Genomic DNA, 24368 nt, shown 5'->3' on the forward strand with positions numbered 1-24368 from the left:
GCACTTACTTTTGTGTTGTTTATTTTTAATTCTTTCGCTTCACCCGGGCTTCCCCTCGTGTGGCGTGAGAAGCTTAGCAGGCCATGGGGTTGCCCGGGAGGCGCGGTCGTTGGCCGGTTCGGGAATCCCGCCTCATCGCCAGTGTGATGCCTGCTCCCAGCCGCGGGGCAGACTGGGGGAGGGGCGCTGCGCGAGCCCTGTCTCGAGCATGCAATGAGACATGGGACAACTGCTCTGTATGGCACTGGAGCGGGAACTGCCTTTCGGCAGGCTCCTGCTTCCCTTTATTTGCATGCCCACGTGACTGGGATCACATGGACATCACACCTTTCACCCTCTTCTGGTTTTTCATATGCTGCATGCTTTCCCATATATGAGCCACTGCACCATGCACATTAAATAAATCATTCACTCATTTCTTCTTCCACTGACAAAAGTTTTGATTATTTTGCGATGGCTGGGAAATAAAGACGCTACTTCAAATTAAATAACAGAGAGAGAGAGAGGCAGAAAGTAGCATATCTGCCCGAAGGCTCTCCTTTCTAAAGCACACCTGCACAAGTTGTCCAGGTCACTTACTGAAAATTAAAAGGAACATGAATTGTGTTATTTGAAGATAGTTGTCTGAGTCAGAAGTGGTAGCACAAACGTCAGGATCTGTGCATGGAAGTCGATGGTCAATGAGATTTGAAAAAATACACACACAAAAAGTAGTAGAAACAGGAATATGACACAGGCTCTTCCTGGAAACCCCCCCAAATCACTTATGGGGAGGAAAAAAACGAAAGTAAGGGATGCCAATGCGTGCTGAACGGTTCTCTGTGATTACAGGGAATACACAACAAAGACTGTTTTTCAGCAAAAAGAATAACAGTGAAAAAATATCTTTTTTTTGTTTTTTTTGGTGGTCCTCCCCCCTCAAGTCCCCTGTTTCTCTATGTGTTTAAACCAACCATAACCCAAATCCCACCCGTTTTACCCCCTTACCCCACCCCATAACTATTTTTGAAAATGTATGATGTTTTTTCTCCACTTTTGTTTCTTTGTTATAGCATCCTCTGTAATTGTATTCTCTGTCATCACTGGATGCCTTGCTGTACATGTGCATGTGAGCACCTGTGAATGCATGGAGAGGAGGAATGATGCAGGGTGTGTTATGCACTTGTCAAGTGAGCGAGCAGGCAATCGAGTGTTGATGTAGGGGCAGAAACAAATCAAAGCTCTGGTTGTAACAGATGGAAACATCAAAACAGCGTAGATTTAGGAATGTACCACTGCAGTCAAAGCCCCCATTCACTTGGGGCTGGGGTGTAGGCATCAACGGATTGACTCAAGGCCTCTGAAGACCCTGCAAAGTGTTCAACAAGGTACAATAGAGCTCAAAGTGGCAGCAAGCAAGGAGAAAGTCTGATGTGTATAGCTACTGGATGACAGGTACCGAGGGCTTCAGATACCAATTCTATCTGCCATCTTTACCAGTCTGTTGTGTTTGCTGGTACCTTTTACATCATGAATATGGAAGGTGGGTAAACCCAACCTTGAGAGCTTTGGGTCAAGGTCTGGCCCTTTGTCTCCTCCACATCCTGAAACCTTGATCCAGCAACTGTTTGATCCGTGAAGGGTCTAATCCTCAACTCCATCCTCCCACTTGAAACCCAGAACCTCTTGGCAGAGGGAACCTAGGTCTGGGACTATGTATTTTCACCTTCAGCACTCACACCTCCTCGCTGATTTCCTTCTTGACCTTTTATACAATGGGTGGGTTCTAGGATAGTGCCGGAAAAACAACCCACACAATCAAATGTCAAAGAGTAGCTAGGAATAGAGGGTATTACATTGCAATGCAGAACAAAAAACCTTGCTCCCCAAATCTCACTTGTTTATAGGATTATTTGAACTGATTAATACATTTCATAACACTATGCACTAATATGGCCTTGAACTGTGGTCCAGACCGGGCAAGACCGGTGTTTGTGTTTGGACCTTCTTGTGCTTCTGCTGTACTCAGTCACATGACAACAAACCTTTTGAAATTTCCAGAGACAGAAGTAATCTGGAGTGCTACCTGCCGCCTTCCTCCCATATTAAGCATACTTTACTTTTCCAACAGTATGGTGTCTCATACAAATCCTCTATGGTTATAGATACTTAAGGGGATTTTAATGCCCGTATTGGTTCTATGAATATAGTGGACTTAAACGTGGAAGAGTATGAGACATTGTCAATACAGACGCCAAGATTTAACCCTATCTTTATAAATCAGCAGGCGTCGAAACTTATTAAGTCTTTGCCTGGTTTTAAACTTTATTGTATTGAGTGGTCACTTCAGGTCAGATACTCTAGCTAAAGGTACTTTTGTTAGGACTTCATCATTGCCAATTGACTATGCTATTTGTAGATTGGAGGACTGTTCCAAAATGATTAAATATGAGGTTGTGATTAGGCTCAAAATTGATCACTTTCTGCTTCTTGCTAAAGTCTCCTCTATACTTAATACATATGCCCCAATTCCTTCTCAGTCCAGGGCTTTACTGCTTACCAATATAGTCTTATAGACTGAGGTAAGGGTCAATATCGCAGGATAATGATCTGCCACCAAGTTATGCTCGGTGTCTAGTCAAACGGTCGACAGACAAATGGTCGACGGACAAATGGTCGACACAATTTGGTTCAGCAATACAATAGATGGGTACCCCCTACATCGCTGGCAAGAGGGGAAACAACCAGAAACAAGGCACAGAAATCAAGCCAGCGGATATAAACAAGTCCACTATAAACAACACAATCCCACCAGTATTCGGGGCGGTCCCTCAATCAACCCCTCAGATCACTACACGTAATACATAGACAAGTTTTTTTGAAAAATGTGTTTATTTTTCTTTATTTAATTAGAAACATTAAAATGATTATTAAATAGATCAGAGCTCATATAAGAGTAAGTATAAATATAGGACATACAGTTATACAACATGAATAAAGTGCAAAATGTGAAGAAAAATGCTAATATCACAATAGAGCTGCTGGGAACTTGCTGCCCAATTACAAGCTGGGTAATAATCACCATCGTCCAAAATAAGTCCAAGTCAATGTCGAAGGATAAAATCCACTCGAGAGAAGGGAATCCCTCGGGTGGAAAAAATCCTAGTCAACCGAATATAGTCAGGATGGTTTCGAAATGAATTCGAAGATGGATTAAATCCTGATAGTGGCAGCAAAAAAAGTTGTTAGTTCCGAACCTAGCAGTTTGAAAATTGCAATAAACACGAAACTGAAAGGTCTTCACAAAAATGATATTCATAAACCCATACTCTAAAAAGTCTAACATGGGATGCTATACGACACAATTTGGTTGACAGGACAAATGATTGAATTTTTTTTTTAGTTATATATTTTTTTTTAGGTTTTCGTTTAGGGAAAAAAATGGGGTTTTAGCAAAAAAAAGGGGTTTGGGTGACCCCCCGCCCCAAAAAAAAAAATGTAAACAAAAAAAAAATATATTCGATCATTTGACCTGTCGACCTTTTGGTGTCGACCATTTGTCTTGTCGACCATTAAGATTCGACCATTTTACCTACAACCGTTATGCTCCAGGCAACGTATGTATGGGGAGCAAATGTACAACAAGACAGTTTCTTTTTTTACATACAAGCCCCTCGATCATCATCAGAAGATCCAGAACATACTTGTTCTGGAGTGTCATCAACCGGATCGTCCTCAGTTCACTCTTGATGTCATTCAGACCTTTATCAGTATCATTTGCTAACTGGATCAGCTCCTATCTCACGATCAGCAGCCATTTTGCATTCGCTGCAGCCTTACATCTGGCATCAAGAGAGAGGCAAAGAAATGTCAGCCTTGGTATAGAGGTGATATTTATCTGGAATTGCTTTGAGCAGTTTGGGCAACTCTTCTGACAAATAGTTTGATCTTTTCTTCTGCATCTTCAGCGAGTCCTTCTTCCTCTGTGTCCTGGAGGTTTGAGTTGGAACTTCGATCCATTGGGGTAAACTGTGCTTGAATGCAATTGTTAAATGAACTTCAGACACCGCAAGAAAAGCTGATTGCAGTTTTGTTAATGCAGAGCTTCCCTGCCAAGATGGTGGGAGATGCAGGTATGCTTGCTGACCGCAAACCCAGTAGAGATCCTTAAGGGCTGTTGTTCCTTTTGCAAGATCTGGAATGAACAATGCTTTATTACATTTGATGTTAGTGCCAACAGGAACTGTTCCATGCCTTCGAAAAGCAGAGCTCATACTCCCCAGCTGGTTGGACCTTCACTAGAGTTTCACATGTCTCAATCCATGGCATTTTTGAGATATGTATAGTCCATAATGAGAAGCAGTTCTTATTGTTGTTTCATATATTTTCTTCTCCAAACCCTGCAAAACACTGTGCCATGCAGCACACCATTACTTTCTCCCATATGTTCAACACAAACAACACTCCGTCCAATTTCAACATGGGTTGTGGCTTGCATTGAAGCATACTATCTTTTTTGGCAGACTTCTCTTCATCTTTGTCCATTAGTAAAACTTGTACTTTGTGCCCCTGGAACAAACTGTGAACTTGGAAAAGTGCCAGATGAACCAAACACTGTGTTTCCAATGGTGACATTTCCTGGGGCACTAACACTTTGGTGGCCCCTGATGCATTGGGGATGAGGGAGCCAACATCACAGCCCCTGATATACCTCTGCTTCTCCACTGACCTTGTGTGGCTGTACCACATATTACATAATTCTGTATGGTGCACGTCAGATATTGTGTCAAAAACAGCTCCTTTGTACTGGTCATACTCATTTTCTTAATCTAATCCCCTTTTTATCCGCAGCATGAATTGCCATACTACTGTGTCCTGTACTTGCGTTCTTTTAAAATTTACAACAGTGGTCATAAAGTTATGAGGTAATGTTGTAACATCAGACAGGTCTCCATTTACACACTCCCTTATATTACACCCCAAACCCCACTACATGTGTCCTAACCATATCAGCTCACTAGACTAATACAAAAATATACCAAACAAAAACCCACACGTGATATTAAAAAGTACTCTAATGCAGTGATGCCTGGACAACAACTTGAATGTGTTAGGAAAAGAAGAGATGAACCATGTAAAATTGATAGAGGACATCATGTTTGTGGGCATAAAATATTTCTTTTTTAAGCAATAGCGTATGAATGTTACACTGTAGAAAAGGCACACAGGTACTTAGTTAATAACACAGGGATACAAATGTATAAAACACATGAAAACCAAATATCGGGTATCTTCTAAAAAAATCTGTCATTAATTTGTTTCTGTCCTCAATTAAACATTTACAAAAAAAAACTCAGATAAAATAATTATAAATGGGGTGATGCCTGTGGTGCTCTCCCAACATCGCAAAGGTGTACCCAATACCTAACTCCTTTACTCTGAGCACAAGTGGAGTGGCACATACTACCGTATGAAGTCCATCATAGCACAGCTTACTTCATCTGTGGACAAAGCTTTTCACATAAACCTTGTCCCCTGGATATAACTGCAGTGGTGCACGCACGATCTGACGCAGAGCTGTTTTCTCCTTCTGTCCGTGTTGGTGCTATCTGTTGAGAAAGGTATTTCATACATTTTATTAACCGAGTCAAGTATGCAGGAAAGTCATCTTTTAAAATTGACGCAGCAATGTGAGCATCAAACACACTACGCACAGGAGACAGGGGTGTCCGCATATATCTTCCTGTCACTATCTCATGCAGGGAGAGGTCATGGTCCTTACAGGACTGGGTCCTCAAACTGAATAGGGCCAAAGGCAAGCAGTGGAATAAAATGTTCTTGAGTGTTTCACACAGCTTAGAGAGCTTAGCCTTCCAGAGGCCATTCATACTTTCTACAACGCTGTTGGCCTGGGGTTGGTAAATGGAGCACATCTTGTGTATGATCACCAAAAGAGCAGCAATCTCTTTAAAGATCTCATTGAAGAAGTGAGTGCCATTGTCACTTTGAGGTGTCTCGCACACTCCCCATCCGAGAAACACTTCTCTCGCCAAGAATTTTGCTTCTGACTTGGCATCTGGATGTGCACATGTCCCAGCCTCAATCCAACTGGAGAAAGGACACGAGACAACTAGAAGATAACAAAAGGTTTTTCACACATTCTCCCACATCTGCAAAGTCTAGTCTATGTGTAGATCCTGAAAAAGACCAGTTGAGCGGGGCAACATGCCTGTCAATGTTCTTAGGGTGTGTCCAGTGCAATATGTCTCACAAATGACAAAGTTGGATGTGAACATAGTCAATAATTTCTGTATGTTCGTAACATACCATTCCTCCTGTATATTTGCAGCGATATGCTGTTTGGAAAAATGCAAAGGGTAGTGCAGTTGATCAAACACTATTAAAGCTCATTCCTGGGGCATAACTACTTTTGCTGTACTAACCTGCCTTCACACTAGATCTGTCGGAGATTGCACACACACCTTTTTTGTCACAGTAACTTCTCACTCTGCAGGACTTGACAATGTAATTCAATAATTTCAGTAATGAGTAGCGCAGTACATGGAACCTGTAGTAGCACCTGCATATTAACGAATGCTGGGTGTTCAGGGATGTCTGGCACTGGCAGGTAAAATTTGCTACTGTGTCTGCGGCTTTGTTCTCAAGGGAGACGAAGTCCCCGCCGTTCGTATGGGTGGCTTACTTGATGATTGTTGCAAATGTGGTCGATGAAAGGGCATGAATCAGTCTGTCTAAGAGAGCCACATGCTGCACTGGGGACCAATCTGATATGCAAAATCCCCTTCTCATCCACCTCAACAACCCTGAATGTACTGTTGTCATTACATGTGCTGAGTCAGAATATATGTTACTCAACATCCTTTCACTGCTTCTAACACTTCAATGAGGGTGGTGAATTCTGCCGCCTCAGCAAAATAACGGCCTGGTAACCTTTGCCGAACAAAAACCTCATACTCTTCATCAACTAATTGGGCCACTGGTGCTCCAGTATGTTGTTGCCCCGTATCTTGATCAATAGCGGATGACACATCCACAAAAAATACTTCACCATCATTTAAAGCATATTTCAGTGCTTAAGGTATGTCATCATCTGGGCCTTCATATGTAACACAGTCATGAACTTGGTCATTGTTAGTAATGGGCTCTGTCAAAAAGGTGGCAGGGTTTACTGTTTTGCAATGGACAATGCGAATAGATTGACTGGACAGAATCACTTCATATGCAGAGTCGCTGTGTGTTGTTAGTGTGGTTTGGCCCTCTGTAGTATTGCAAATACTGCATGCTCAACATGTAGCATCACTGAACATCCCATGACAAATGTGACTGACTTCTCAATAGCAAACACAGCTGCAGCTAGCACTTGTTCACAGGGGAACTGTCCTCGCATAACAGACTCCAACATACCAATATAGTATGCTAGAGGTTTATTACCCATGGAACTGAGTTGTATCAGAACTGCCATCATCATTTGACCATCAGAGTGTGAAAAGAGATAACATTATTTAGTGTAGTCAGGGGTTGCTAAAACTAGAGCAGTAGAAATGACATATTTTATTTACTGAGAACTGGCAAGCATCCTGTCTGTCCAAATAATGGTATTTTTCATCTCTTGGGCTTTTTTAAGGGCCAGCAGCAATGGGCGAGTATATGATGACTAGTCGAACATCCATGCCCTACAATAGTAACACAAGCCAAGGAATGTTTGCATGTCCTTAACATTTACTATCTGGGTGTGCTGGACACCACTGTGGTACATTCAGGGGCCACTCTCTTACCATTTGCTGAAATCAATTGGCCCAGTTACAACACCTCCTGTTGGCAATATTGCAACTTTGCTCCGTTCACCTTGTACCCATTGTCAGTCAGCAACTGTAACAGGGTTATAGAGTCTCCCTACACTGTTGCTCACTGATTGTCCACATACTGAATAATAGTGCTTGGGATGTGACTGTTCCCTAAATCTTCATGTAAAACCCTGATGACAATATTGGGGGACTCACAGTACCCCTGAGGAAGCCTAGTATGTGGGGGCCTCCTGCCGGCAAACATAAACGCAGTGAATACTGGGAATCTGGATGTAAAGCGACAGAGACGAATACATTCTTCAAATCCACCACCATAAAGTGTGTGGCCGAAGTGGGTATGTGCATAATATAGTAGAAGGGTCACGAACCACAGGGAACTCTGCCTAAACCACATCGTTAAGGGCCCGGAAATCCTGAATCATGAATCATCCTCCAATTCACCCCTTCGACTTCTTCACAGGGTAAATAGCAGTATTGCATGGAGAGTTTGATGGTACTATAATCCCCTGATGTAGGAGGGTCATAATGGTATCGTACATTCCTTCCACAGCTGCCTTAGATAAGAGGTACTGACTAACTCTGGGTAACACTGCGCCTGGATTCAATGTGATGCATATTGGCGCAACACTCTGCAAGAGCCCTGATTCATGTGGATTACTCATCCACAACTTGTTAGGTACTTGAGATAAGTCTTCTGAAGGAAAAGAAGAGGCACTCCCTCCCTAGCAGCACCATAGGGTGAGGAATGTGCTGGTATTCTATCATTATCTCACAGGGGACACATACATCTAGTATTATCTCCCTGTCATTGTCTCTGTTCTCAAAGAGGTCCTCATCCATTATATACCTGAGGGGCTGGTTGGGATCATCACATAGAATTGTGCTCCACTCTCCTTTGTTGGAATCAACTGCTATTAACACAATCCTTTCCTTGGACACCAATACTCCTTCAATCTCAAGCATGATAATAGTCCCTGGAATGAGCTCTTGGGGCTGGGTGGGTCTGAAAAAGAATTCAGAAGGTACCCCCCAATATTGGTTGGCCACCTGTAGCACTGCACTGAGAAGTATTCCTTATAGGAACAAATCAAGGGCCACTGGTATCCCTCTTGGCTCTGCCTCACTTCCTGAAGCATGTATGATCAACATTATGTTTTCTCGGTACAACGAAAGAGCTTTGCACATGTACTCCAACAGAGTTGCCTCCTCCATCGTAGCCACCCTTCTATCTTCGTTACACAATATGTCTATTAACCACACCCCAAACCAGCATGGCTATTCTCACCCGTTGCTCCTGTGCCCTCCTCAGCCAAAGACCCATCCCTCCCACTTCTCAAAACCCTCTGCACTGCTCTCACATGCATGCTTTCGCCACACACAAATATTCTTTAACTCAACAAAATCAGGCCTTCCCTCAGCTTCTTCTCATCACAATAAAACAAACAACAATAAACCCACAATAAAAACTAATTTTCCATTTCAACACCCCCTATATGTCGGGTGAGGAGATCCCAGGTCCACCAAGGGGCCTCTACCACAAATGATCTTGTTCTCACGCTCCACTTATACTGGGCAGAGAGATCCCAGGACCTCTCAATACACAGAGACTCTATATGTATGTTTTTTTCTCACTACACAGCGATGTCTTCTAACTTAATAACACAGGAAAGGGTTAAACCACAGTCCTATATATAAAAATCTCATCAACCTACGTACAATACCACATGGTCTACCTCTCCATTCCTCTCTTGTTATACTCACACCATTATTCACACTCTCAACCGCTTGTACTCCCTTCCCATTCTCCACTTGGTTTTCTCTGAAAAAAAGGTGCACTTACATCTATGTCTACCCCTGTCATGGGGACCCATCAACGGCTTGCACAATCTGGGACAGCAAGCTGCTCCAAAGAACAGAATAACACAGCTCCTACATACCTCTCCAAGGTGCGCACACAGGGTCTGGTTACTGCCGGTGGGCCCGGCCCCTCCAGATGTGTGGCCAGAAATCCTCTGTGCTCGTGGGGGAGTCTGGGATCACGTCAGGGTCATCAGTCTTGTAGGGTAACCTCCCAACAATCAGACCAAGAAATGACAACCAACTAGGGAAAAAGGCTAAGTGCACCCTTTTGTGAGAACAAGAGCTTTATTTTGTAAATGAAAGGAAATGGTGACACGGTATTATAAGTCCACTGCCACAGAGTTCTCTCTTCTTCAAAGCACACAGCACGCTATAACTTTGTAAATTGTCATTCATGACACATTCAATATACAGTGTTCATTTTCCCACCCTCATTGGTTGCTGCCTATTTACATACTAATAATCACTTAAAGACCCTGTTTCATTGGCCATGTCATCTTCTCCTCCAACTTCTACACACATGGGCTTTGATGAGGGCTGTTGTTAGATGATTGGTTAAGTTACTCAGAACACGGCTCTACCCTGAGACCCAATCACTTGATGTGCACCTGGCTGTCAACATGAGCTCAGTGAATAGCTTTGTGGTAAGTCTGGTCCTTGTGAATAAAGCAACTCTTTTCTCATCCAAGACACATAGTTGCCCCAGCCATGCCTCCCTGTCGCAATCCTCTAACAGTTGGCATCACCCTTTGCTCTCCCTGGTACAAATCACGGGCCTTGTTGTCCTCAGCTACCCCCTTATCAGCTACTCCTCCCAAAGGGCAGGCTTGGGTTTCCTGCACAGTGGAGAAACTTTGTTGAAAATGTTGGGGGGGAAATAACCTCTGAAGAAAAGGTGCCCCATTCAAATGAATGGGGACAAAATAGTGTGCCATGAAAGTTGGGGGTGACAAACACCCCCGTCCCCCTAAAATTATGCCCATGTTCCTGCAGGTCGTGTTAATCAATCTGAATAGTGAAGGATTTAAGCGTTTTACTCAGGGGCATTTGGTAGTTCAAATGGGATGGCCATTATTCTGGAGGGTGCTAGTGTCCGAAATCTCAACTTGCATTTTGGCAGCTCAAGACATCTGCCCTGGCCCCCATGTGTTTGTCCTTCACAACCAGCTGCAGCCCTTGCTTGTGTTAAGCCCTTCACATTCCTTTCTAATTTCGCGAAGCTCTAACAAGCATATCTGTGTTTGTCTGTGTTCCCGACATTGCCTGGGGTGGGTGTGAGCTTCCTCCCACAGAGCCTCATTGTTTTGTTTTGTTTCGTTATGCTTTATTTTGACCAATAAGTAATAAAAGCCATATAATACATATAAAACATGGAATAAAATTGATTATTACAATATATAATCTGATAAAACAACCTAAAATAAAATAGAAAAATTACAAAGTGAAATCTATGCAGGCAGTTCCAAGGATAAAATGTGAATGCAAAAAGGGTATTGACAGCATTCAAGAAAATAAACAAAACCTATAACTTCCTGGAATCAAGAGAACAAGTAAAAAAAGATCAGACACCAAATTGGGGAGAGCAAAGCTTGTAGCCTCCATTATTATCTGCGACTAGTCTTCAATTGATCTGATCATTAGGCCACATTACTTCATTAAGTCTGTTGCATAGCATGTAAGACAGATACAGCCCTAGAGTACAATTAGGGCCCCATATCAAGAACTCAATGCAGTTTGGGTTAGAGATTGACATTCACAAATGCACAAACCATCTCAAAATTCGGAAAAGAGGCCACAAATTCCGTTAACATCTAGATTGTGTAAAATTCACAGTAACATTTTCTTGGTTCTAAGACTCTTATCCCATCTTAAATACCTGCAAGTTGCAAACACAGTGGGAATGTCGAAAAGAGTTTAAACAAATAACCGTGGCATCTGTAACAGTCTTGCATCTGCAAAGGCGCAGAGGTGGCCTTAGGTAGAGTAGCACTTCCTCAGCAATATTGTGGCCGGGCACAGCATGAAAAAATGCTCTAGATCCACATTTGACCTTTTGCACAGAGGGCACAAAGAGGAGACCTTGCGGCGCCACACGCACATTGACGATGCTATCGGCAATGTGCCGAAATCAGAATTTTATGTATAGTGATCTTTCGTACTTTGGGTTTACATAGTCGAGGTAATCCTCAAGTCCCGCCAGTGTTTAATGTTTAAATATTGTGCCAAGAGTGAGGAACCAATGGCTTTTAAGGCTACCTCATACTGTGATTTTACAAGTGCAGCGCTTTTCACAACTATCTTTTGTTTATTAATTACATTTGGCTCATTCCAATAGACCTCAAGATCAAGGGCTTTTGAGAGGCAGTTTGTCATGCAAGGCCGATTTCAAGGACAATCCCCCCTGCTGCGAAGGAACTTCCATCAAGGATCCCCATATTTGGCCAGATTTACATTGGACCAGTCAGACCGAGAACAATGCTGCAAAAATCCAGCAAACGGAGAGAATCCCCTGCATGCCTGTCTCCAATACGACCAGAGAATTAGGCATACTGGATGGAAGGTCAAGTATGTTCTTTAAGCATTTGTTTGCCACAGTTAGCAGAGCGTGGGTATCTAGCTGCCCCCACAGCTCAGCCCCATGTGTCAGCCTGTCTCACTTGGGCCTTGTAGGCTTCCAGATAGACACATACCGCCCCAATACCATATTCTGCTGTGAACCTGGCCAAGGCTCCACCATATCTACCCAAGGTAGCCCTTGCCTTCTGGTTTTGTGTTTCCAACATGGCCTGTGAATATTCAGGCCTACCTTCGAACATAATAACACTTCTGCATTTCTTGTTATTGAGATCCATGCTATGAACGTGTGTTGTGCGCATGCAATATATGAGAATATCACTCTATATAACTAATCATTTGTCTGTCTTAAATGTATGTAATGACCTACAGTAAGCATGCCCTATACCATTCAACTATACCTTACCAGCTCCCCACTCCCCCTGTGCCCGCCCATATGCATTTCCTGTGCATTCATATATTTTTCAAAATCAAAATCGTTTGGGAGGGGCTGGAATCTGAACATACATCCCAATGCTTGACATGGTCGAACAACAGTTCTTGCTAACACTGCTGGGGGAACGTCCATCGATGGCTAACAAACTAACATATTTAGAAGCTCAAATAACTTCTGTATCACAAGATCTTTAATTAATGCCAGCCTATCTATGGTGTTCCATTTGGTTAAACGATAAAGCTGACCTAAGCAAAGACATCGTACTGGACGTCCTGTCACTGGACAATTTTAAAGCAATCAGAAAGTTGTGTATTGTAAATAGCCTTTTTCTACACATAGAACTAGTAGATTATTATTTAAAACCTTCACTCAATACATCGCAGGTCAAGGGTTCCCTTAAAAAGGCTTATTTGGAGATTAACTATTGTTTGGTGATGGCTGCATGTCAATCAAAGTCTTCAGTGCGATCCCTTCTTCCACGTTGCTATGTTAAAGAATGTCCTATAAATCATACAACGTAGCTATCCAATTAATCTTCTAGGCACTACATAACCCTGTTTTGAATGGACCAACTACCTCTGGCAGCAAATGCAGCAAAATAGTCAGATGATGGAAAGAGATGTTGTTATTGCAACTGACAAATAGAGGAGGGCACATTGCACTGCATGTTCTTTTACCCTTTTTCTCTATTGCTAGGTCAAAGTATTTAAAACCTTTGTTGAGACTACATGGTTTCACTCAATGTAAGGTCGCAATGCCTTTTATAAGTAAAAACCATCTTTGTGGGTTGGAGTCTTGACTGTTTTATGACATCTGCATTGAGGTTACGAAACAATATTTAATCATTGTAATGAGTTTTAATGTGGTATGTACATTTTTTTCTTTTTTGTATTTATATTTTTGTACCTTTTGATTGTTGTTTAAATTATGGTTGCTTAATGAAATGAACTTTGAATAATTCTTACCGTGACTGGTGAAGAAGTTGTAACTATAAAACAGACTAATTAAATTGACTGTATATCAAAATAAACATGACATTTAATACACCAAAGAGTACAAATATCTAAAATAAGATTTTTTTTTAATCTTTAAAAAGCAGGCCCGTTAATATGTTATCCACCAGATCCTTAACAAAATGTCCCAAGGAGAGGAGAGCAAAATAATTTAGAAGGGGTTCTGGAGAGAATGTGATTTTGGAAGGGATGAGCAGATTTCCAACTTGAACAAATTGGGTAATCCTGGGAAAATCACTTGGTCAGGAAAACTTAATGAGGTCTCCAGACTCTACCAAGCCAAAGTCATGCCCGTAAACACGCAACTTCAATAGTAGAAAAGACCACCCAAAAAAACATGGAACATGTGTTCTACTTGTGACAGCCATTAACTACTCGTGCATACCTAAGGCCCTCTGTCAATCTCGCCCATGGACTGCCAATGAATGCAATCCTAACAAGCATCCTGATCAGACATTTAAATAGTCTTGGGGGTAAGTGTCTCGGCTGTAGACCTAACAATGTGGCTTCGAATCAAGGTTTCTGCACCTTTTAAAGCATTTCAACAGACTAAACCATTTAAGGGTGCAATTGATGTTTTCAAGATCTGGGACCCGGGAGACATGTTTTGCCGAATCACGGATCAGGGAAATCTTGCTCAATGCAAGCACTTTGCTTAGTGTCCTCCCACACCCAATGCAAATTGGGCCCCCGTGATCACAAACCTGACCCACCTAGATGAAAATTGCGGAATAGAAGTTGTAGCAGGTGTTGCGTGTGTGCAATAGAAGTTGTAGCAGGTGCTGCGTGTGTGCAATAGAAGTTGTAGCAGGTGTTGATGATCATGGTTTCCTAATGGAGACATCAGACTGGGAGTGGGTTGGACTCTAGTGTGGAGTATAAGTTCACTTCTTAGTTTGCCCTCAGGTGAACGTTAGATTTGTACCGTGGCAGAACAAGAGGCCCGTTGGTGTTATATTCATTTGTGTGTCTCGGCTGTTCTTCCCACGCACTGCATCAGTCTCATGCCTAGTGACCATACCTCTTGGTGGGCAAGTGGTGCATAGGGATCATTATCAATATAATTCCGGATGATTTCTGCTTTGGTGCATGTGTTTGATGGATGTTGAGGCTGTAGTTAAGTCAGCGTTCTGTTCAGCACGGGTAGAAGCGGGTATTAAACAGCTAAGCTTAACAAGTGCAGTGTGCATCTATAGCAAACCAGCTGTTGAGCCGCTACCTGTATTTTTTAGTCAATTCTGGAATAACCCACATCTTCATCTCGCTCTCCATCCCCCCATCTCTTCTACATGCATTTGTGGTGCACTCCAGGGATTCCAGGGCCCTTGATGCTCCATGACAACAGACAAATACCTACCCAGCTGTAAGACATTATTTAAAATATAAGTCTGACTTATCAGATGAGAATTTCTCAAATTCCCTCCCATGTTACATGTCAGATGACATGATCGCCTGCACTATCAAAAGGGAGTATGAAGCCAGTTATGAAAAGGAGATTTCACGGCGGTACCCCAAATCATGCCATTGTACCCTCCTGCCATTGTACAACATACACAGTTCGTTAGGGTGCACACGTTTACTAATGACATGAGCCAAGCAACCCATTTGGCTAATTAGAAATTGCGACTGCACGTTTTACAACTGCTGCATTGTACCGTTTTCGTTTTCCCAACTGCTGCTGATTTTTAGGGATAAGGCATAGAAATACACGGCAGAGCGTAGCTGTCTGACGTCGAGCGTGCTGCGTGCACAAAGCAAGCAGTGAACGAGCCTGGCCCCAGGGCCTGCCGCTCACACTGTGGAGCCTTTCTGAGTCTACGCTGGCCGCCCGGCGTGGAATGTTATCATTGGATAACTTACAGATTTCCACATTAAGACAACCTCTGCCTTCACTCTGGCCTTGTTTACGCAATGGTTCTTAGGATCACCGCGTGCAGGTTATTTCAAAACCCACTCCTCACACCCCCACTGCGACCGACTCCCGGTTTTGCCCTCCCCCTTCAACTTGCACACACACCTGCATGCTAGTTGCAACTTTATGTGTGTGCTTAGTTTAACCACGCCCTTCTATTTTCTTTTGATAGAGCTGTCGTTCGTGATTCCAAAGAATTATCTCCACTAATGCCTAATGCATGGTTTTTAGATTACATTTTGGTAGTTATTTATGGCAATTAAAACCAGTACATGATTAAATAACTTAGCGGGTTCAGTGTTCACTGCTGCAGTCTGGGTGTAATCTGCAGATACCAGGTTCGAAACCTGGTCAGACAAACTCAGCCTTTCGTCCTTCTGAAGTTAATAAATGAGTAGCAACTTCCATTCGTTGATGATTGTGTGCTAATCTGTACAGCGCTTTGATGCAAGCGCTATATAAATAACAAATCATCTATATATGTAGCATTGTACAACTTTCCTATGAGAATTAGAAAATACGCCCACTTCCTAATGGCAATGAAAGGACGAAGGATCATGAAAATATGTGACATATGATGAGCAAATAAACCAGCAGAGAGCTGCAGTGGGGCTCTGCCCAGAACCTATCAGAAGAACAGCACCTGTTGAAGTACCGACACCTTAGAAAATCTGGACAGTAAGGTACCCATTGCGAAAACCATATCGACAAATGAGACAGAATGACGATTGTCAGAATGTAAAACCCGAAGAAGCTAAGAAGATGCTGAAGGAAGATGAATGATGAGACATAAAAACCTGGACTGACTCACATATAGAAGATATAACAATGTGAGAATGATGAAAAGAGATGAAACACCATGGATAAGTGACATCCTGATCCTAAAGCGAAGAAATTGATGTCAAAATGTCAAAAACGTATGCCATAAGCACGATGAAGATATTCAGTCAGTTTAAACGTGTACATATGTACTGTAACTGCAAGAAGCACAGAAATCATGAGGCTTGCTTATGCTTAGTAGTAAGATAGATTGCAGCAAGTGCCACCTATACATATCTATACATATCTACCTCAAAAGGAGCACTTTATATACTTCCACTACGGACAAGAGCAGAATCAACCAAAGGTTATTAAAGGTCTCAAGAGGAGAGTTTCGCAGCAAACAAATCGAGAATTAAAGACAGAGAGAAAATCAGATGAAGATAACCATGCCAAAAAGCCAAGGTCGTATCAGCTGAAATAGGCCTACAGTGGATACAAGTAATGAGAAGAAAAACCGAGTATCCTGTTCAGAAAGGTCAAGATAAGCCACAGATGTCAGACGACTGGCAGAATTAAATCAAATACACGAAATCGCATGAAGAATAAGATGATTTCACAGTGTCGGAATCAAGTGACCAAGCAAGCAGAAGGGATGAGACTTTCAAACCTACGCATGGGCCCTTGTCATGCCCAGACGACTTAACTTTCCCAGGCCAAGAAGCAGACTCGAGGCCAACCACAAAGAAATAATTGACACATGACCACTGAAGTGATGATTGATTGTAGCAATAATTGGAGGGAAGCTGGGGCTGCAGACAAACTCCCTGCACCTGGCCGGCTATTCTGCACGTTGCTAAGCACGGAAAGTATGAGTGGGGTTGATGCCAACCCAATCATAGTGGACCGTATAAGCTAGGGTCCTATAGTTAGTAGAACCAATGAGACGTCGTCATTTTAGTGACGTTTACAGTAGCCATTTTGAAGGAAGGGCTTAGATGCCCCACCTGACATTGTTTATCGAATCCCCTTTCCCGTTACCATACAGATATAATACCTATATTAAAGTTACCTTCCTAGAACCAATCAAGTTGCATGCTAAGTTTTAAGAGTTACACGTCAGTGATGACGGGTTTTTGATATAAAGGTTCTGCTTTTTCTGAAATTAATTGGAGTTGAAGCGAGAAGGAAGATCGAGCGATTGCTGATATTCATGAAATCCCCATTTTTTGTACTTGTCATTAAACGGACTCCCTTTGCCAAACTATTGAGTTGTCATCCATCTCAAGGGTGCTGCTACTCATCTTAAAGTGCTGTTTGGGAAACCCCCAGTCCTATGGGCCGGCTGGGGTCCCAACTGCACACTTGGTAGCAGAGATTGATGGTTCAATAAGAATCGATTAGATAAGACACCCGTTAGCAGTCAACATAAGTAACTCTAGGTCCTCTGCAATATCACGAGTCCTTTGCCATCCGGCTTAATAGAACAAGAGGCTCCCCGTAGATAGTGGTTAGTCTGAGTAAAAACCATGCAGGTTAGGTCTGAAGGAACCTGTGCTTTCCCCCACAAACCCCTTCCCACTTCTACGGGCAGCTAATCGGACGAACGGCAAGGAGAGGCGGTAATGAAGGCGGTGATCCCGAGCATCCAGAGAGGAAAAAAATGCGAACGGTGAGTGAAAAAGACTAAATGCTTTGACAAAAAGTTGCATGCCTTAGATAAAGTAAGGGAAGGTAACGGAGCGAGGTGGAACAAAAATAACATCAGAGTAAGAGTATAATGTATATATAAGGGGAAAATATTGACTCTAGGGTGGCCAAGCAATAGAGAGATACTGGGAGGATACCTGAGATAGAGAGAGATACCGGGAGGATGCCCAAGAGAGGAGGATACGCCCAGATACCTAGGATTTAATCTAGCGCTAGAAGAAGCCTATATTTAAAGTTCTGAAAAAAATAGGACGCTATAGGAGACCAAAATGATTAAAGACGTTTCTGAAAGAAATGGGCTTACATTCCATGTCGGAATAATGATAGGGCCATGAGATTTATGTAGCCGGCTGGAGTCTGTCTAGTCTGTCGTGTCTGTCTTGTGTTTTTTCTTTTTTCTGACATCACCAGGTAAGAGAATTTTTGGGGGAAATAGCATGAAAATTGTTCGATTGAATAGAAAAACGTTGTATGATATGAATCGATGGTTGTTGTTTCAAAAAGTAAAAGTTAATTTTTTGTGAAAAAACAGGATTGGAGATTGCGACGATTGGTGCTCGCTCATATTGTTGATTCTGTTTGAGAAACGTAAAGCATACAAAGTGTTATATGAGGAGAAGATAAACAGATTTAAGCATGGAAGACATTACACTGTTAGTACACTTGTGCAAACAGTTGCCAAAACATGCACCTAAGCTGAAGAAGTACAGTGCAGAATGGGTTAAATGAACTGCCCACAAAATGTTTATGCCATGGCCCAGGGCGGATAGCTATGTAAAACGGTCCTGCAAAACATGACAACATATTTGCACGCCACGTATACTGGCAAAAAGTTAGATAAACGCCTAGCTACTTTAGAGCTTTGGAAGATGTACCAAGAGGAAAAGGAGGAGGAGCCACCAGTAGATTGGATACTTAACATATGCACAGAGGGGGGGTGAAATGCCTTCTGCGCCACTCGCCCCATCTGAAACAAAGAGCAAAGTGGGGAGAGGCTTTCGAGGAAGAGGATGGCAGAGTAATTAGGGAGGTTCACAGAGTAATCAGGGAGGTTTTCAAAACATGCAAAACGGCAATCAGGACATGCCAAATGAGCAAATAATCAGAACACTGCCAATATGTTGGACATGTGGGATGACAGGGCATCTAGCATGCACATGCAGAAGTCAAGGCATAGTGCAAAACGACCAAGCAACAAGAGTAGGGATGGTGAATCCATCTGTGTTTTTACACCAGGGAGGAAATGGAATTGCACAAAATAACACGGTGCAACAGCAAGCGCTGGGAGCACAGCAAAGCTTGCAACCTCAGAATATGACAAATTTCCCGCAAGGACAGGCTCAACAGTCACTGATGCAACTGTTACAGACAACAAGTACAGGACAGGTACTGAATTCTGGAATGAGAAATAACACTAGTGATGGAGGAAGTCCTTTCACTCAGCATGGGACAAAGTTATATATGGACTAGGACAGCTCACTGGGAAACCTGATGTGTTTTAGTCTATCAGAGATACTAAACCCTCACGAGGAACAAAGGGTAGATGTCGTTATAGCGGATAAAGATTATTACTTCTTAGTTGACACAGGTGCAACACGCTTATGTATACGTGAAGGCAAGTTTTCAGAAAAGGGCTTAGTATGTTCAACTTCAGGAATGCATTATTTAAATGTATGTGAAATGATTAGAGCAAACGCAGGACAAACGGCTATGAGAGCTGTTCCATTGGAACCAGAATTATTTGTGTATGGAGTGCGTATATTAATGGCAGGGCTACCAGGCCTTGCAGACAAAACCATGAGAACCCCTGAGGAGTTTGTATTTAGGCCAAGAATACCTATGCATGAGGAAAAGGAACAAGTGTTTCCCTTGGCAATACACACAGCCATAGTGCGAGGAAAAAGGGCACTGATTGACAGTTGTGATGACGAAGGCAGACAATGGTGCACAGTAATCGCGCATTGAGGAAGGATACAGATTGACTGATGTCGCTGTTGACAATCTATTTGAAGAGCAAATAGGTGTAGATGAAACAACAGTTGAGGTTAATCTCATTTATTGGGTGAAAATGATCAAAAGAGAGGTGCCCCAGAGAATGATGCTGACACAAAAACGTCCTGAATATTTTGATGATGACATGGCAAAGGTGCCTGTTTCAGTGTGGACTAAAGTCCCTTATGATGTAGGCTTGTTGAAAGGAGTCGGAAAAGTGAAGATTACATTGAAACCAGGAGCAATTTTATCAAAAGCACGACAGTATCCCATGTCTAGGGAAGCAGATGAAGGGATTTTCAAGAAAATTTCTGCTATGATAGAGCAGGGCTTTTTTGTGACTTCAGAGTCATCATGCAATACCGCAGTGTACCCTATCAAAAAATCAAAGGGAGGGTCTTGGCATTTAATCCAAGATCTAAGGGCAATAAATGATATTGTAGAGGCTGAGTTTCCTCTAGTCCCTGACCCATCCACAATCATATGTAATATACCTGTTGAGGCAAAGTATTCCACAGTGATTGCCTTGAAAAACACATTTTTCTCAGTCCCATTGCACAAAGACTCAAAGACTCACAAGATTTGAAGTCATTCACGTTCAGGCAAATGTCTCTAAAAAGCACAAGGTTACCTAAAGGGTAATGTGAGTCTCCTTCGATTTTCAAAGGGGTCCTGCAGATGGAATTGAGAAATATTGCATTAGAGAGTGTTGTCTTGCAATATGTGGATGACATCTTAATTTGCAGCATGACAGAAGAGACATGCAGACACAAATCTATTCAGCTATTGACTCTATTGGCTGAGAAAGGATATAAAGTTGACAAAGAGAAGTTAGAATATTGTCAACGATAAGTGCTGTACATAGGGCAGCTGATCTCACATGAGGGCAAAAGGGTTACCCCTGAAAGGGCTGAAGCAATATTAAACACAGCCAAGCCACACACGATAAAGCAAATGCCGACTTTTCTAGGATTATGCAATTATGTCAAGGCATGGGTCTTTGACTGCAGCTCTTATACCAAGCCCTTGTTACAAGCCCTAAAGAAAGCACAGTGGACGAAAGAAAAAATTGAATGGACTGAAACCATGGATGAAGGGTTTATCAAACTAAAAAAGGCCATTTGCATGGCACCAGTTTTAAGGATTCCCAATTATGCAGAGGAATTCTACCTGTTTTCACACATGGATGGCAGTGTTATGACAGCAGTACTCACACAGAGAACCACATTGGGGTACAAGCCCCTAGCATACTACAGTGGGAATTTGGACCCAGTAATGAGAGGTCACTTTCCGTGCAAACAATGTTTAGCTGCTGCAACGTTCGCCATAGAGAAGGCTACAACCATTGTGATGGGATGCTCAATGACGTTGTTTGTTGAGCACACACTATTTGCCATTCTAGAGAAACCAAAAGGCATATTGACATCTCAGAGAGCTTCTGCTTATGAAGTGATCATTTCAAATCCATCGATTAAGATAATTCGATGTAAGATAGTGAACCCGGCTATGTTTATAGCAGAGCCAGTCACTGAAGGAGAGCCAATCCATGACTGCGCGAACTATGAAGAATTTGATGATGAGATTCCCAGAGTGAAAGAAAATGCATTGGCAGAAGGAGAAATCGTCTTCGTTGACGGTTCTTCGAGAATCGATCAAAATGATGGGCAGAGATATACAGGCACCGCTGTGATGAAGCACAGAGCAAATGGAGAATTTCGAGTACTCATTAGTGCATGATTACCATCTCACTATTTACCACAGTCTGCAGAATTATTAGTGTTGATACTCGCGCTCGAGAATCATACAGATCAGGAAGTGACGTGTACAGTGACTCCGCCTATGTGACATCAACAGTGCACGGAGGCCTAGCACGCTGGAAAAGGAGGGGCTACCTCTGAGCGGACGGCACGCCAGTGCAGCACACAACCTTATTGGACAGGCTCATTAAGGCACTACAACTCCCAGTGGGCATAGCAGTCATGAAATGCGCCGCCCACACGAAAGGGACAGATTTTGGGGGTCATTCCGAGTTTGGAGGCAGCCATGGTGCTGTTAGCTGTTAGCACCATGGCTGCCTCCATATTGGGGTCTGGGTCTGGGTAGGCGGAATGGGGACCCATGCCAAATACCATTTCCCATTCCCATTCGAGCCCCCAGAGGGCTTAATGGGAATGGTGAAGGCGCTAACAACGGGCCCGCAAATTGCGGGTCCGTTATTAGCTCCAAGGTCCCTTAACGGGTCCCGCTAAGAACGGCTGGTCAGACCAGCCGTTCCTGGTGGGACCTGCTAAGGGACCTCGGAATAGGGCGGTAGGGGATTAACGGCACCGGCATCCTTAACGGTGCCATTAACCCCCTACCACGAGGGTCAGAATGACCCCCTTTATCTCACAAGGAAATCAAGCAGCAGACAAAGAAGCCAAGCGTGTGTCGACCAAAGACAAAATAATATTTAATGTGGAAATAACTGATGTGCATGAGAGAATGTTTGTTGCACGAAGTGAACCTGACAGTTACAGAAATATGTAGAAAACCCAATTAATGGAACTTCAAGGGAAGGCACCACTGGAAGGAAAGAACCTCTGGAAGTGGCAAGGGTGTTCTTTAAACCTCTCCGAGAGCTTGTGGCGACAAGACAGCACTGGTAAACCAGTGCTGCTATAGCCTTATTGAAAATATCACTGGAACAGTTGCACTATCCAGCGCACATGACAAAAGAGAATCTAGCAGCGACGATTGCTGAAGACTGGTTTACACCGAACTTGAAAGAGCATGTCGCATTTTTTATGGTGAACTGTATAATCTGCCAACAGTTAACGGCTGGGCATACACTACAAGTAATTAGAGGAGTCATCCCAAGGCCCAATGGACCTTTTCAGCACTTGCATGTTGATTATGTCGATTTGATTCAAGTATGTAACGGGTACAGGTACCTAATTGTTGTTGTGTGTCCATTCTCTAGATGGATAGAAGCAGTTCCATGTACACACCCAGACTCTACCTGTGCGGCCAAATTTCTGGTGAGGGAGGTATTTCCCAGATGGGGAATATGTGACGTCATGAGGTCAGACAATGCACTTCACTTTGTTAATGCAGTGTTTGAACAGATCAGCTTGTTGCTTGGTATAAAGCACACATTTTCTTAGGTGTATCATCCTCAAGGTAATGGGATATGCAAGAAGTTCAACGGCTTGTTAAAGGAAAGGATAGCCAAGTTGAAGCTTACTCTAAAGAAGAGATGGCTACACTGCCTTCCACTGGCACTTTATGCGCTCAGAAACCAGACTGGTTCTGACCACCATCTTACGCCGCATTAAATAGTGACAGGCAGAAGGATGCACATTCCATTGACACCCTGAGATAGAGCTAGATGTGATGCTCAGCCAAAAGGGGAAGTGTTAGGATCAGAAATGCAAAATTACTTGAATTGCATGACATCTTGTCTTACTGTAATTTCAGGACAGCTGCAGCGATGACAAAAAGGATGCAGGGCAGCACAAAACACAGAAGGAGATACTACAACAGACCAAGTTCAGGGTTTACGTGTTCTACAACTGTTCCCTGGGGACACGTCCTTGTGAGAAACCACACAAGAAAAAAGTGGGATGAGCCAAGGTTCAACAGTCCATTCAGAGTGGAGGACGTCACTTCCTCTGCAGTCAAGTTACAGGGAAGAAGAGCTTGGATCTTCTTGGGTGACATCAAGCCAAACATCGGAGAAGACCCTCTGACCTCACCCCAACGCATAGAGACTACAGGCAACGGGGAAGAACCACAGCACGTGCAGTCAAGATCCATGACGAGGTAGAAGGATGCATGACCAGCAAGGCAAAGGCAAAGAAATTTTGAGCAAAATAAGGGGATAAGGACATACACACAGACACTCTGTGCATCCTAGTTGCAGGGTGAAGAAGAAAATCGCATGTATAAGCCACAACATAAACACAAATTTTGATCGAGGATACATAAATTGGAAGAAAATATAGTATCCATACTCTTTTCATACAGAAGTCTTATTTGGACTTACTTATGGTGTCCCACAGTAGTGACATCACTAAGGATGTTTTAACATACTTCGAGTTAGTATTCAGATTGTACTTGTCGTTAGTGAGAAGACTCACTAACATCACTGAATTTCTTCAAGACCCTGAAAACGGAAAGATAATAAGGAGGCTTCTCATTGTGATTGCCGAGCAGTTCCTTTTGCTTCAGGAATACAGGGAAGACTAGACAAATGTCCCTGTCACCAGAAGATAGCAGACTGGCATGCAATGTCTTCTTCCGCCTAATTGAGGACTTTCCAGAGC

At 42.9% G+C, this 24368-nt stretch overlaps 1 long non-coding RNA gene across 1 annotated transcript in view; it reads right to left on the minus strand.

The window, feature by feature from the left end:
- Positions 1 to 2953: 2953 nt before the first annotated feature.
- Positions 2954 to 24368, minus strand: part of LOC138515459 (uncharacterized) — a 169568-nt gene continuing 148153 nt past the window's right edge. Inside the window, exon 4 of the long non-coding RNA XR_011282014.1 lies at positions 2954 to 5588. This is a non-coding gene — a long non-coding RNA (uncharacterized lncRNA). The remainder of the gene's footprint in view (positions 5589 to 24368) is intronic.

This window comes from Ambystoma mexicanum, chromosome 6q (assembly GCF_040938575.1).
Source record: "Ambystoma mexicanum isolate Mex_15411 chromosome 6q, UKY_AmexF1_1, whole genome shotgun sequence".
NCBI lineage: Eukaryota > Metazoa > Chordata > Amphibia > Caudata > Ambystomatidae > Ambystoma > Ambystoma mexicanum.